A 13,700-nucleotide genomic window follows, 5' to 3' on the forward strand; every position below is an offset into this window, starting at 1 on the left:
CTGCATCAGGGTTATACAATGAACTTGAACTTCATATTTATAACCATAATTCCACAGTTGTTGTCACAGTATGCTTTAAAAATATGAAGATAAAATGATTTTTGTCTCTCCACAAGGAGATACTCTATTTAAAACAATGAAGGTTCAATTTCTCCATTCTTTTCAACTAGAAGCAGCCAACAAATTCTATCTGGTCAGCTGAATATTTCAGTCTCTCATAAATACTGTTTTTTCAGCAGCTTCACTGCTCATTGAAAAACTCTGGTCTGGAATTACTTTGCTTTGTCTTATTTTCCAACTCTGCCTGTAAAGTAGATCATGCACTGTCGGTCACTTTCTCAAGTGTCAGAAAGCCAGTGCTTTAAATAAAGTATTTGTCTGTTATCCTTGTTTGAAGAATTCATGATGTGGACCCTTTCTCTAACCATATTTCACTGCACCACACTTACCAAATTAATAACTAGAGTAAATAACCAAACTATCCTGAATATTTATACTACAGGGATCTATTGACCATAATTTACCAATGCTATTAGGATTCCGACTCTAGCAAATCTCTGTGCTAATACTGTATGTGTTTTCTGGCTTGAGTAACCATCCATTTTGTTCATAGTTAGAGCACAGTTTCATTAGATATATTAATAATATTTTTTTCATTTCATTTGTTAGCACTTTTCTCTTTTCATTTAAAGCTTTTCACTATCCCTATTTTATCAATTTCAGTAATCTCATTATTTGTCCTGAAGTATTCAAATATTAAAATGAAATGGTTCACTTCTCTTCAGCATTGTTCCCACGCACAACGTGTGTGACTGGAAAGACTGATGCTCTTTGTCTATCTTGAGGCTTCAAGCATGAGCTACGTTTTACTGCCACTTTACTTCTTCTTCATGCTACTCATCCGGGAAAGGGAAATAGGATGTTCTCCCATTACCATGTGTGAAATTTTTCAAAAGGTTTATGCAGATGCACACCCTGGAAAAAAGTTTGTTCACTGGTTACCTTCTGCTTCTCTTCCATAGCTGCTCTCCGAGCAAAAGTCAGAGTTTCCACAGGTCAGTTCGTGTGATTCCTTAACCCATTTTGATCAAAATAAACTGGCTTAGCCATGACCTATTCCCATTACTTAAGCTAATATGACTTTGTGTAACTAAAATGAGTGAAGAAGCATTCACACAATCAGTTATGCTGGAAAATAAGAGCAAGTCAGCACTGATGCACAGTAATCTCATAAGCAGAGCTGGGCTGAGAAAAGCACATCTGTTTGCAGCCTGAGTTATGCTCTGCAAAGCTCTATCCACAAAATTAGCCATGCTCTGCTAGACATTGCTATACAAGAGATTCAGCTTACTTTTGTACTATTGCTAAACTCGTAATCACCATGACTGAGAAAACATGAGAGAGTGAAATGTGGGACATTGCAAAGATAAACACCTGAAATTACAGTTCTGAGGATATGGCTTTTCCTTTACTTTCCAAAAGAATGTTATGTCTGAAACTTAAGTACCACCATTCCAGTGGAAGCATTGTTAGCTATATTACTGCTGAATATCGTAACAAATCCAGCTAACTTGTGTGCTAAAATTCCAGAGATGCTCAAAATCATTTGTGTCCTGAGATGTCTGTTAAGGGAAAACCATCAAGCTATTGAAGTCTGCATTATATCCTTGGCTTGAGAAAAATGGGAAACAGGCTGAGCATAAAATAGATAGAGTTCTTCAAGTAAGCAGAGGATATTATTCAGAACTGTGCTGCAAGTATTTTCTTTCTTACATAAGGTACTGTAACTTGATCATAAGTTTAGTTCTTGTTAAAATATCTCAGATTTTTAACCAGCACAGCAAAACTCAGGTATCCTAACACAGGCTTCGGGTCTACTCTATAAGGAGATGCCAGCATTTTTAGTAGCTACCTCTACTTTCTCAGCTTGCATACCCAGGATATTGGGAAGAATAAGTTTCACTGTTTCACACTTGATGCAGTATGTTTGTACATATAGTGATAAAGCACACAGGAGTAGTCAGAAGCTGAACTCTCTGGGCTATAGATTGTGCTACCACGCACAGCATTCAAAAGAAAATATAGAATCATAGAACAGTTAGGGTTGGAAAGGACCTTAATATCATCAAGTTCCAACCCCCCTGCCTTGGGCAGGGACACCTCACACTAAACCATGTCACCCAAGGCTCTGTACAACGCAGCCTTGAACACTGCCACAGATGGAGCATTCACACCTTTCCTGGGCAACCCATTCCAGTGCCTCACCACCCTCACAGTAAAGAATTTCTTCCTTAGATCCAATCTAAACTTCCCCTGTTTAAGTTTGGACCTATTACCCCTTGTCTTATCACTACAGTCCCTAGCGAAGAGTCCCTCCTCAGCATCCATATATAGGCCCCCTTCAGATACTGGAAGGCTGCTATGAGGTCTCCACGCAGCCTTCTCTTCTCCAGGCTGAACAGCCCCAACTTTCTCAGCCTGTCTTCATACGGGAGGTGCTGCAGTCCTCTGATCATCCTCGTGGCCCTCCTCTGGACTTGTTCCAACAGTTCCATGTCCTTTTTATATTGAGGACACCAGAACTGCACACAATACTCCAAGTGAGGTCTCACGAGAGCAGAGTAGAGGGGCAGGATCACCTCCTTCGACCTGCTGGTCACTCTCCTCTTGATGCAGCCCAGGATACGGTTGGCTTTCTGGGCTGCGAGCGCACACTGAAGCTGGCTCATGTTCATTTTCTCATTGACCGACACCCCCAAGTCCTTCTCTGCAGGGCTGCTCTGAATCTCTTCTCTGCCCAACCTGTAGCTGTGCCTGGGATTGCTCCACCCCAGGTGTAGGACCTTGCACTTGGCATGGTGAAACTTCATCAGGTTGGCATCAGCCCACCTCACAAGCGTGTCAAGGTCCCTCTAGATACCACCCCTTCCCTCCAGCGTATCAACCGAACCACACAGCTTGGTGTCATCAGCAAACTTGCTGAGGGTGCACTCAATCCCACTGTCCGTGTCACCAACAAAGATGTTGAACAAGACCAGTCCCAACATCGATCCCTGAGGGACACCACTCGTTACTGGTCTCCAGCTGGGCATTGAGCCACTGACCACAACTCTTTGCGTGCGACCATCCAGCCAGTTCTTTATCCACTGAGTGGTCCACCCATCAAATTGATGTCGCTCCAATTTAGAGACAAGGATGTCGTGTGGGACAGTGTCAAAGGCTTTGCACAAGTCCAGGTAGACGACATCAACTGCTCTACCCCTGTCCATCAGTTCCATAGCTCCATCATAGAAGACCACCAAATTGGTCAGGCGGGATTTCCCCTTAGTGAAGCCATGCTGGCTGTCACCAACCACCTTGTTGTTTTTCATGTGCCTTAACATGCCTTCTGTGAGAATCTGCTCCAAGATTTTGCCAGGCACAGAGGTGAGACTGACTGGTCTGTAATTTCCTGGGTCATCCATTTTCCCCTTTCTTGAAAATGGGGGTTAGATTTCCCTTTTTCCAGTCGTCAGGAACTTCACCTGACTGCCATGATTTTTCAGATATGATGGCCAGTAGCTTAGAAGCTTCATTTGCCAGCTCCTTCAGGACCCACGGATGGATTTCATCAGGCCCCATGGACTTGTGCACATTTAGGTTTTTAAGATGGTCTGGAACCAGATCCTCTCCTACAGTGAGCCTAGGGTCTTCATTCTCACAGTCCCTGCATCTGCCTTCCGAGGCTTGCGTGGTGAATGCAGGAACAAGCTGAACAGTTGCATGCCCATGTTAAACCAGTGTGAGTGACTGCAAACAGATTACCAGTGACTTATTTAAAGCACATAAAAGCTATTCAGTTTAATTTATATGAATAAAAGATCAAGTTTTTTCATATGAACTTTATATAACCTAGGCTACAGCTGAGGAACAGGAGAGGAATGGGGGCATGGAAAAACACGTGAAAGCAGAAAAAAATCATGAACTTAAAGGAAATATTTGGCTTGCTAGCTAGTCACTGTTACATGATCCCGTCTTAGGCGAGGTTCTTGCTTGTTATCAGAACTAGCTTTGGATTTTGATGAGTTTCCAAGAGCTGTTTTATTACACTCTGCTCGTGCATGTACCATTCTGCCCAATAATATCTACAAAAAGATTTGAAAGAATTATTCTATTAAAATTTGTTCTAATTTCATTAAAGAATCATACTTCGGTCGTTGTGCTCACCTACGCTGTCTAGCATAAAATAATGTTTTAGCAAACAGGAAAACATGGCTTATCGTTTCTTCACTATATGCAACTTAAAGTATTTGCTGCATTTTTTGTACTCCTCCAACAAAACTCTACAGAAATCAATATATTTAGAAGACAAATTAAATTCATTTTCTTTAAAAGAAACCTGAGAAAATTATCAAAATTTGCATTAAGCACAGAAGTTTTTATCATCAGAATAGCTATAACCCAACAATAACATTATATTAGTCAACATTTTCTCTAAACTTTTGTTGCAGCTAACCTAAATTGCCTTTCTTACAAAATTCTGTGGAATACATTTCTCATCCTTGGGCTCAGTCAGGATTTAGTTGTGTGTAAAGTGGCAGGGTTTTGAGCAGGAGGCACTCTATGATCTCTGAAATCTATGAATCTTAGAAACAACATACTTATAGTCATACTCTGAAAAGAAAAATATCAAAACTATAAGAGTCTAAACACTGGGGCTTGAATCTGGTCAGGAAAAATTAAAGAAGAGCCTAATTAATGCAGCCTAAAGGTGAGTGAAGCAACGAATATTGTAGTCCAGCCTCCCTTTCTCCCAACAAAAAAGAATGTGCAGCCAAAAAGGAAGTGTATATATATATATCCGCATAGTCTTTCAGGTGGCATTTTCTGAAACAACCCCAAATAAGTTATTCAGAGACATACCCTAATGTCAGAAAAAGAGAACCATGAAAGGATCCTTGTCATCAACTGGCCCAGTGCTCTTCAACTTTTTTAGCTCACATCTTATTTTGTACCTCATTTCAAGTGTGTGACTTCTGGGACAGCAAGTTACTTCAAGCCTCATTTGCTGCAGTAACGCTTTCACCAGAAAGGAACATATCTCTGACTGAGAATTTTGCCTTATCCAACATTTGCCCAAAGTTAGGATCTGTTATATCTAAATCTTTTCACACAGAGACTTGTTCTATCATTACAGTGACATGCTTTTCCCTAATATCTTACCTAAATAACCCATGCTGCATTTTAAGCTGTTATTTCCTGTCATGTCTGTAGACAGAGGGAACTGTTTATTTCTTTCCTCATGCTGGAAATCCTTTACAGAACTGCTACCATGTCCTTCTCAGTCTTCTCACCTTTAGGCTAAGCAAAACAAATTCTTCCAGTCTCACCTTAAAGGTCATCTGTGGATTATCTGCACTCTCTGCTGGACTCCTTCCAATTGGTCCATCTGTTACAATGCACTGCCCAAAACTGGGAACAGGACAAGGTCTTATGAATGCTGAGTAAAGCATAAGGAATAAAACTTACAGCACATCTGCCATATATCCTAGTATGTGGTTTACTTTTCACAGCGTGGGATTCTTCACTCACATTCAGTTAGTGATTCAGTGGCGTCTGTGTAGCTTCTGCTTTGCCAAGAGCTCTCTCTTTCTTCTATGTATGCAATTAATTATTCCTCAGGGTAGTGTTCTGCACCTCTCTTCACTGAGTTGTCTCCTATTTTCCCCCAGATCTTTTCTTCAGCTTGTCAGGACAACCATGAATCTTTTTTAATCTTGTTTTGGGTCTTTCAGTTTTTTCCTTCTGAGAGCTTGCAGTTCCCTTCTAGGTTGCTATTGTCTACAGATATTACAGCTGTACTCTCTCTTTCACCTTCCAAGGTGAGTAATGAAACCATTCTATATACTGCAAGCCAGGAGAACCCCTACAGCAAGCACTCCTTTCACTTTGAGAATGGACCCTTAATCCCTTCATAATTTTTTTCCCCAGTAGTTTTGCACTCAGGTTATGACAAGCTTATAAACCCAGTTTATTAATAAGATTGCCCTATTAGACAAGACCAGTATATTATAAGAGTTAAGTTATACAACATCTTCTACTTTCCTGGTACATTTTTTTCCCTAATTGTATGTGTAAATTAGTCTTGTCCAAAATAATTTGGTTTTATGACCTGGTTCTTATCATATGGTTATATCTTAGATTCCTAGCTTTATTAGTTGCAGCAGCATTTTCTGTTAATAGATGGTCATCTGACTGGCTTATCTTTTACCCATTGTCAAGTAGTTCTCAAAGGTCAGAGAAGTACAGTCACTTCATTAGATCTTACACAAAGGATTTCATCAAGAACAACTGATCTAGAAACATCTAACTTGAGTTTCCTTTTCCATTCCCATAAAAGTTCTTCTCCTTAGCTACTACATTAATTAGCTAGCCATTTCATTATGTTTAATCTTCTTCATGGAGACTGATGTAAAAACTGCACAAAATCCTAAGTCTTTATATTAAAATCTGCTATTATCTGTATCTATCCACTGGTAAACCAGCCTATCTGGTGTTCTTCCCTTCTGCAGGAGGATCAGGTCAAGAAAAGCCTAACTTCCAATGCGATTTCAATCCATCTCAAGAAGGTGCACACTGCTTTCATATGAAAAAGTTGCTTAGACAGCTTCGAAGACACTACTGAAATATGTACAGTTGAAAGGCTGACAAGACCTCTCAAAAAACATAAACCCTGCAAACAGGAAAAGGAAAAACTTTGCAATGTCTTCTAATAGGAACTGCATTGAAGACAGCTCCCTCAAAGAATAACCTACGCAATTGACTAGGAATCACCAGTGCAGATAAATAATGTAGATTTATTATTTGGCTCATAATTCAAGCAGAATAAACTGAATTACAAAATTAATGTCTCAAAAGACTTTTCTCTACCAAACTGTTGTAAATTCAGAGCATGTACACCAAGGAATAAAGTGCATTTATGGTTGATAGAACATGGCTTACAGCTTTGAAGGTATGAGAAGGTGAATAAACTGGAAATGAAGTTCTATGTTCTTTGAAAAAATAGCCATGCAGAGTAAACAGTCATAAATATCAGAAATTCATCTGTCCCCTGAGATGAAAATACTGATCATGGTAATAGGAGCATTATAGAAGGTGTAATGTAGAGGATGACAGAAGAGAAATTAATCAGTCCCGTATTGTCATTGGCTTAATAACCAGACAGCTACTGCAACTTCTACAGATAAAGAACATGAAGTTGTTGGAAAAGCATCCTTTGAGGGCAGCTATCTGCAATTCATCTCTGAGACAGCTGTGGAAGAGAGAAAGACATTTAGAATGAAAAATCATGTTTCCATATCAGGCAAGTTTTCATTCTTTCTGGATCCAAGTAAACAGTATTGCCAAATGGCTTGAAGTATTAGGGAAATATCTGAATGCTTAAATCAAGGCACCCTTATTAGCTTTCCACCAATACAACTTGATGTAACTCCCCCAGGGACACAATTCTGATTTACTTCAAATGAATCTGTGATTAGAGTAACTTTCTAAAACTGTTCAGAAGTGCCAAAGAGAACTTGGAAATGAAATTCCCTTTTTAAGTAGCAATTCAGGCAAACAGGAGACTGCATTTTATGTATTTTTAGTGAAACTTCCACTACAAATTTCTGACATGAAGCAAGTGCCCTGAGGTCACTGAGGTTTGTCTAAGAGCAATAATGATAACTGAGTAAGAGATTCTTCCCCTTTGGCTGACTTGAAATCACCCAGCTGCCCGCTTCTGAGGCTGGATCTAGCCTCCTCATGCATGGCTCTGTACCCACAACTTGCCTGTGTGCACACATCATTCTGGGGAGAAAATATGACTGGCACACAGGGGAGTCCCACCAGTAGCATCTGCTCACAGATTCAGAAAGTTTGGAGAGTTCTAATTTCAAAACATGAGACAAGCCACTCTAAGGAGAAGGTAAACTACACGCACCCAAATTAATTCAAATATAGGAAAATTATATTTCCCTAAGGGAATGTGTTTGTAACAGCTACAGTAATTAAAATTCTCTAGAGCTGAGGTGACAACAACTGACCAAGCAAGGCAACCTGACATGCATCAGAAGTACTGTTTTTAAGAAATCCAGCATCTCTGCCTTGATTAGATGTCAGCAAACGCTTCTGACAGTCATTTTTCAACAGCACAAGAATGTAGTCAGTGTCTGTTCTCAGCCCACCAAAGAAGAGATCTATTTCTAGAAAGAAAAAGAGAGAAAAAGAATAAAGAGAAAGAGGGGGGAGGGGGGGGGGAAAGACCCAACCAAACACAACAAAAAACAGTCCTTCAAGGATGTATGGACTTCCCTAGGAACTTTAAATAAGTGAATACATTAGAGTCATTGTATGCACCACAGAGCACAGGTGAATAGAAAGCAAACAGGCAAGATCTCATCCTCTCTCCAGAATAAGAAGCCTCCCCTGACTGCCAATACCACGGACTGGGGGCTTGCCGTAAGTAGTGGAAAAGGCTAAATTGTAATGTCACTAAGCTAAAGTGTTACCAGCATATGACTGTTAACAGTAGATACACTGCTGTTTAATGTTCCCACTTGAACCAAGTAGGTTTTTGCAAATCCCCTAACTTTATACCCCAAAATGCTACACAAGTTCAAGTTCAGACAGCACAACTTATGTAGGTTTGCCCCAGCTCTACACCAACCTGCTGAGAACAATAATGTTAAAAGCCATTTGTGGCTGTAGTCACTTCCTACAATGGTGATAACCTGCCCCTAGGCAAAGACTACACAAGTGTTGAAAGACAGAGATACAGAAAATACATCATAGGCTTTACAAGTACATGAACTTTAGAAAAGCAACCTGTTAGAGTCTAACACACATTTCTGTGCTCTTAGGAAACAGAAGATGTGGGGGTTTTGGTTTTTGTTTTGCTTTGTTTTAGGAGTAAAATAAAGTAGAAAAAAGCCCCATGAAATACAAAATGTCATGTCATAAAAACATAATGCTTAAAAAAGATCAGAATATTATATTTCAGATAACACATACCTTTTATTTTGGGTTGGTGCTTTACTCTTTGATTTGAAGTGAATTCAAATGATCAAAGTTTGCTACTTTTCCAACTGAAACGTCACTTTGAAATGGAAAATCACAATCTTTTTTCATGTTGAAGTATTTTTACTATTTCAAAAACTGCTCTAGGTTTTCAGCTGAACTTTCGCAAATACTTCTTTGTGATCCAAGCATCATTTACCACAGAATGGCACACTTTTGGCAGAAGAAAATTGTCCATTTATATTAGTTTGCCTTATATACAGTGCAGGGGCACTAAAGGCACTTTGTGCAAATACTGAGAGAGAAGAGTCTCAAGCTGGTGGGATTACATCATAACTCAAGCAAAGAGCAGTTTGTATACCTTTTTGTATATTTTTTGTATATTGTATACGTTTTGTATACCTCATAGCAGCCTTCCAGTATCTGAAGGGGGCCTATAAGGATGCTGAGGAGGGACTCTTCGTTAGGGACTGTAGTGATAGGACAAGGGGTAATGGATTAAAACTTAAACAGGGGAAGTTTAGATTGGATATGAGGAGGAAGTTCTTTACTGTAAGGGTGGTGAGGCACTGGAATGGGTTGCCCAGGGAAGTTGCGAATGCTCCATCCCTGGCGGTGTTCAAGGCCTGGTTGGACGGAGCCTTGGGTGACATGGTTTAGTGTGAGGTGTCACTTTCCATGGCAGGAGGGCTGGAACTAGGTGATCTTAAGGTCCTTTCCAACCCTAACTATTCTATGATTCTATGAACAGCAAATGCTAACTTTTCCACTCAACTAGAGGGGAATTCATCTCCATCTCAGCTGGTCACTCTGGCTCCATTTATAGCAAACGGAGACAAATGGGTAATTTTAAGAAAGAATTTACAAAATCCCTTTCAAACATCTACATTAGATTGAGGTTAACTACACCCTTAAAACAAGCTGCTTCTCTCTTCTCCCTCTACCCGTCCCGGCTGTACAACTAGGGTAAGCTATAGCTCAGATGCAGGCATCTACATTTAGACTAATGAATCCCATCCACCAAAGCTCAGTGAAATCACTGTGGATGTCTACTGAATTCATTGGGCACCAAAAGAGGATCAGTCCACATTAAGGAATCATTTATTACAAATCACAAGTGTATTTATTTTGCTTTGCTTTTAATAGCAGGTCAATAGATCTTGCATATTGATAATTACATAACATTACTGCTTAGTGTGATTGCATGGATACAATCCTTAAACAATCAGTTATAAGACACCACACACCTCTCTTATTGAAAAATCAAGTCTTTTTAATGTTGTTGACTGTGAGGAGACTATGACCCTGATCCAGTACACTTCTAATTCAACAGCAAAGTCCCCTGTGAGTTTAACCAGTGCTGCAGCAGATTTTAAAAATGTAGGTGGGGGTAAAAAAAATCACAAATTTTCTGTTTTCCAAAGCATTCCAGAAACAAGTTCACTACCTGTACTCAAATCTTTTGTTTTTCCCCAGAGCTCACACAACCCTCCCACTCAGAAATAGTTATTAGCTGGAAGCACGTTCTGGATTTTACTATTCCAAATGAACCTGACAAGTAATTTCCAAAGGAATTTATGTGCTGTTGTATTTCCCTAGGCTGTGTTTTAAAAGTGTGATCCCTTCTATTGCTCTTTGAGAGAGTTTAAGCAACTTTACCATTCCCCTTAGGGAATAGTGGAGGACACTGTGAACAGAACGAGAAGTGATACCATCTTTTCTGCAGGAATTTTTATGTCTTTGCTCCACTCATTAGAGCAGTGAAAAAAAAAAGGTATTTGCAAGTAATCATTGATTTATCTTAGCACTATTGTATTTACTTTCCAGATGTTATTTAAAATAATATTGGCATGGTGAATGCAACAAGAATAATCGTAAAATACATACAGAACACAATTTACTGCAAATCTCCGTGTGCCACAAATGACACCTTCCACTTGCTTTTTTAGTTAATTCACACAAAGAAGAAATAAAGCCATGTGACATAGCTGACTAGATGCTCCAAGTCAAATATCTAAAGCTACTTGTGACTTGAGCAGTTCAGAAATAAACCTAGAAGTTCATGTATGTTCATATGAAAAAATTATAATAAAAAAATAAAAAAATTATTTTGGCCCCTTGAAATATAAAAATTAAGAGACTAAACTTGTGCAATGAATTATTTCATAAAAACAGCTCAAGCTAGATAGGCATGAATGGAGTTTGAATCATGCCTCACAGGCACATCTGTGTGTAACACAAAAGAGAGATATCGTTTGAAATAAGTAACTGGAGAAAACAGTAATTACACTTTGCTTGTATGTACAATTACAGTGTGTTTCAAGTATCATACCTAATTACATATACCTCCATGCATGTGTGTGAGTATATATATATATCACATATACCTGTGAAATACATTAGTTTCAGTTATCAAAAATTCTCTGAGGAAGTCAACTAATAAAGAGATTCAAAATGATCTTGCCAAAGCCAAAAAGCAACAGCTGAGTTAGGATGACAATTCAGACCTGATAGGTGAAGTCTTAGTCTCAAACGATATAGACAACAATATTTTTGTTGAAATGGCTGTATATGTTACTACTACACTAAACTAAAACAGGTCCTAGAGGCCATCTAATAAAGTCTGGCCAACTTCTCTTACTTTCCAAAACATGACAGAATAGCCCATACCATGAAGGGAATGTTGCTTCCCTTGTTCTAAAACCTGCGATCACAGAATCACAGTATCACAGTATGCTAGAGATTGGAAGGGACCTCAAAAGATCATCTAGTCCAATCCCCCTGCCTGAGCAGGAACACCTAGATAAGGTTACACAGGAATGTGTCCAGGCGGGTTTTGAATGTCTCCAGAGAAGGAGACTCCACAACCCCCCTGGGCAGCCTGTTCCAGTGTTCTGTCACCCTCACTGAGAAGAAGTTTCTTCTCAAGTTTAAGTGGAACCTCTTGTGTTCCAGTTTGCACCCGTTACCCCTTGTCCTATCATTGTTTGCCACTGAGAAGAGCCTGGCTCCATCCTCGTAACACTCCCCCTTTACATATTTATGTACACTAATAAAGTCACCCCTCAGTCTCCTCTTCTCCAAACTATAGAGACCCAGCTCCCTCAGCCTTTCCTCATAAGGGAGATGCTCCACTCCCTTAATCATCTTAGTTGCCCTGCGCTGGACTCTCTCCAGCAGGTCCCTGTCCTTCTTGAACTGAGGGGCCCAGAACTGGACACAATATTCCAGATGCGGTCTCACCAGGGCCGAGTAGAGGGGAAGGAGGACCTCTCTCGACCTACTGACCACCCCCCTTCTAATACACCCCAGGATGCCATTGGCCTTCTTGGCCACAAGGGCACAATGTTGGCTCAAGGTCATCCTGCCGTCTACTAGGACCCCCAGGTCCCTCTCCCCTACACTACTCTCTAACAGGTCATTCCCCAACCTATACTGGAACCTGGGGTTATTCCTGCCCAGATGCAGGACTCTACACTTTCCCTTGTTATATTTCATCAAGTTATTCCCTGCCCAACTCTCCAGCCTGTCCAGGTCCTGCTGGATGGCAGCACAGCTTTCTGGCGTGTCAGCCACTCCTCCCAGCTCAGTGTCATCAGCAAACTTGCTGATAGAACACTCAATTCCCTCATCTAAATCATTGATGAATATATTAAATAATACTGGTCCCAGTACTGACCCTTGAGGCACTCCACTAGATACAGGCCTCCAACTAGACTCCACCCCATTGACTACAACTCTCTGGCTTCTCTCCTTCAGCCAGTTCGCAGTCCACCTCACTACCTGATCATCCAGACCACACTTCCTCAATTTAGCTATGAGGATGCTGTGGGAGACTGTGTCAAATGCTTTGCTGAAGTCAAGGTAGACCACATCCACCGCTCTGCCATCATCCATCCACCGTGTTATTTCCTCATAAAAGGCTATGAGGTTGGTCAAGCATGACTTCCCCTTGCTAAGGCCATGTTGACTGCCCCTCATAACCCTCTTATCCTCGATATGCCTTAAGATGGCACCAAGGATAAGGTGTTCCATCACTTTCCCAGGGATGGAGGTGAGGCTGACCGATGATCATTTAATTGTTATCAAAAGCAATAGCTGGTTTAGGCCAAAAGTGGGTGGCCAGAGACCATTTAACAACATGGATAACCAAGCGTAGTGCTCTGGTTTGTGCTTGACAGTGTGTAATTAGCTAGTAAAGAAATAATCAATAGACAGGCTACATCGCCAGAAGTTCCAGCCATGAACTCAGCTTTCAACCATCCTGTCCTACCTTACTTCTGTATGTTGTGCTCCATCCAAGAATTGTTATTTGCTTCCATTTGACCCCCAGAGAGTATTTTTCCTATAGCTGCCTCCAGGAGGCCCAGACCTTTCACTCAACAGCATAGGTTCTGTCTTTTGCATTTGATATCCGAGGCGCACACTCCAGTGATGACCTAGATACCAGGGTTACATAGAGGTCATGCTTCCATGCTGAGTTAGGCACCCTATGGAGACATCATTTGTTTCCCCAGGCAAGAAAGTATTGCACATATAAAAGAAAAATGCCTTCGATTGAAAAGACATTTCGTGAGTGCATGAGAGGGACAACTCACAGAAACATAATTTAATAGAATTTTTTAATGAGTCCTATGATAAGTGTTTTATGGCCAAAAAAGAAA

Source organism: Psittacula echo (genome assembly GCF_963264785.1).
Source record: "Psittacula echo genome assembly, chromosome: 4".
NCBI classification, from domain to species: domain Eukaryota; kingdom Metazoa; phylum Chordata; class Aves; order Psittaciformes; family Psittacidae; genus Psittacula; species Psittacula echo.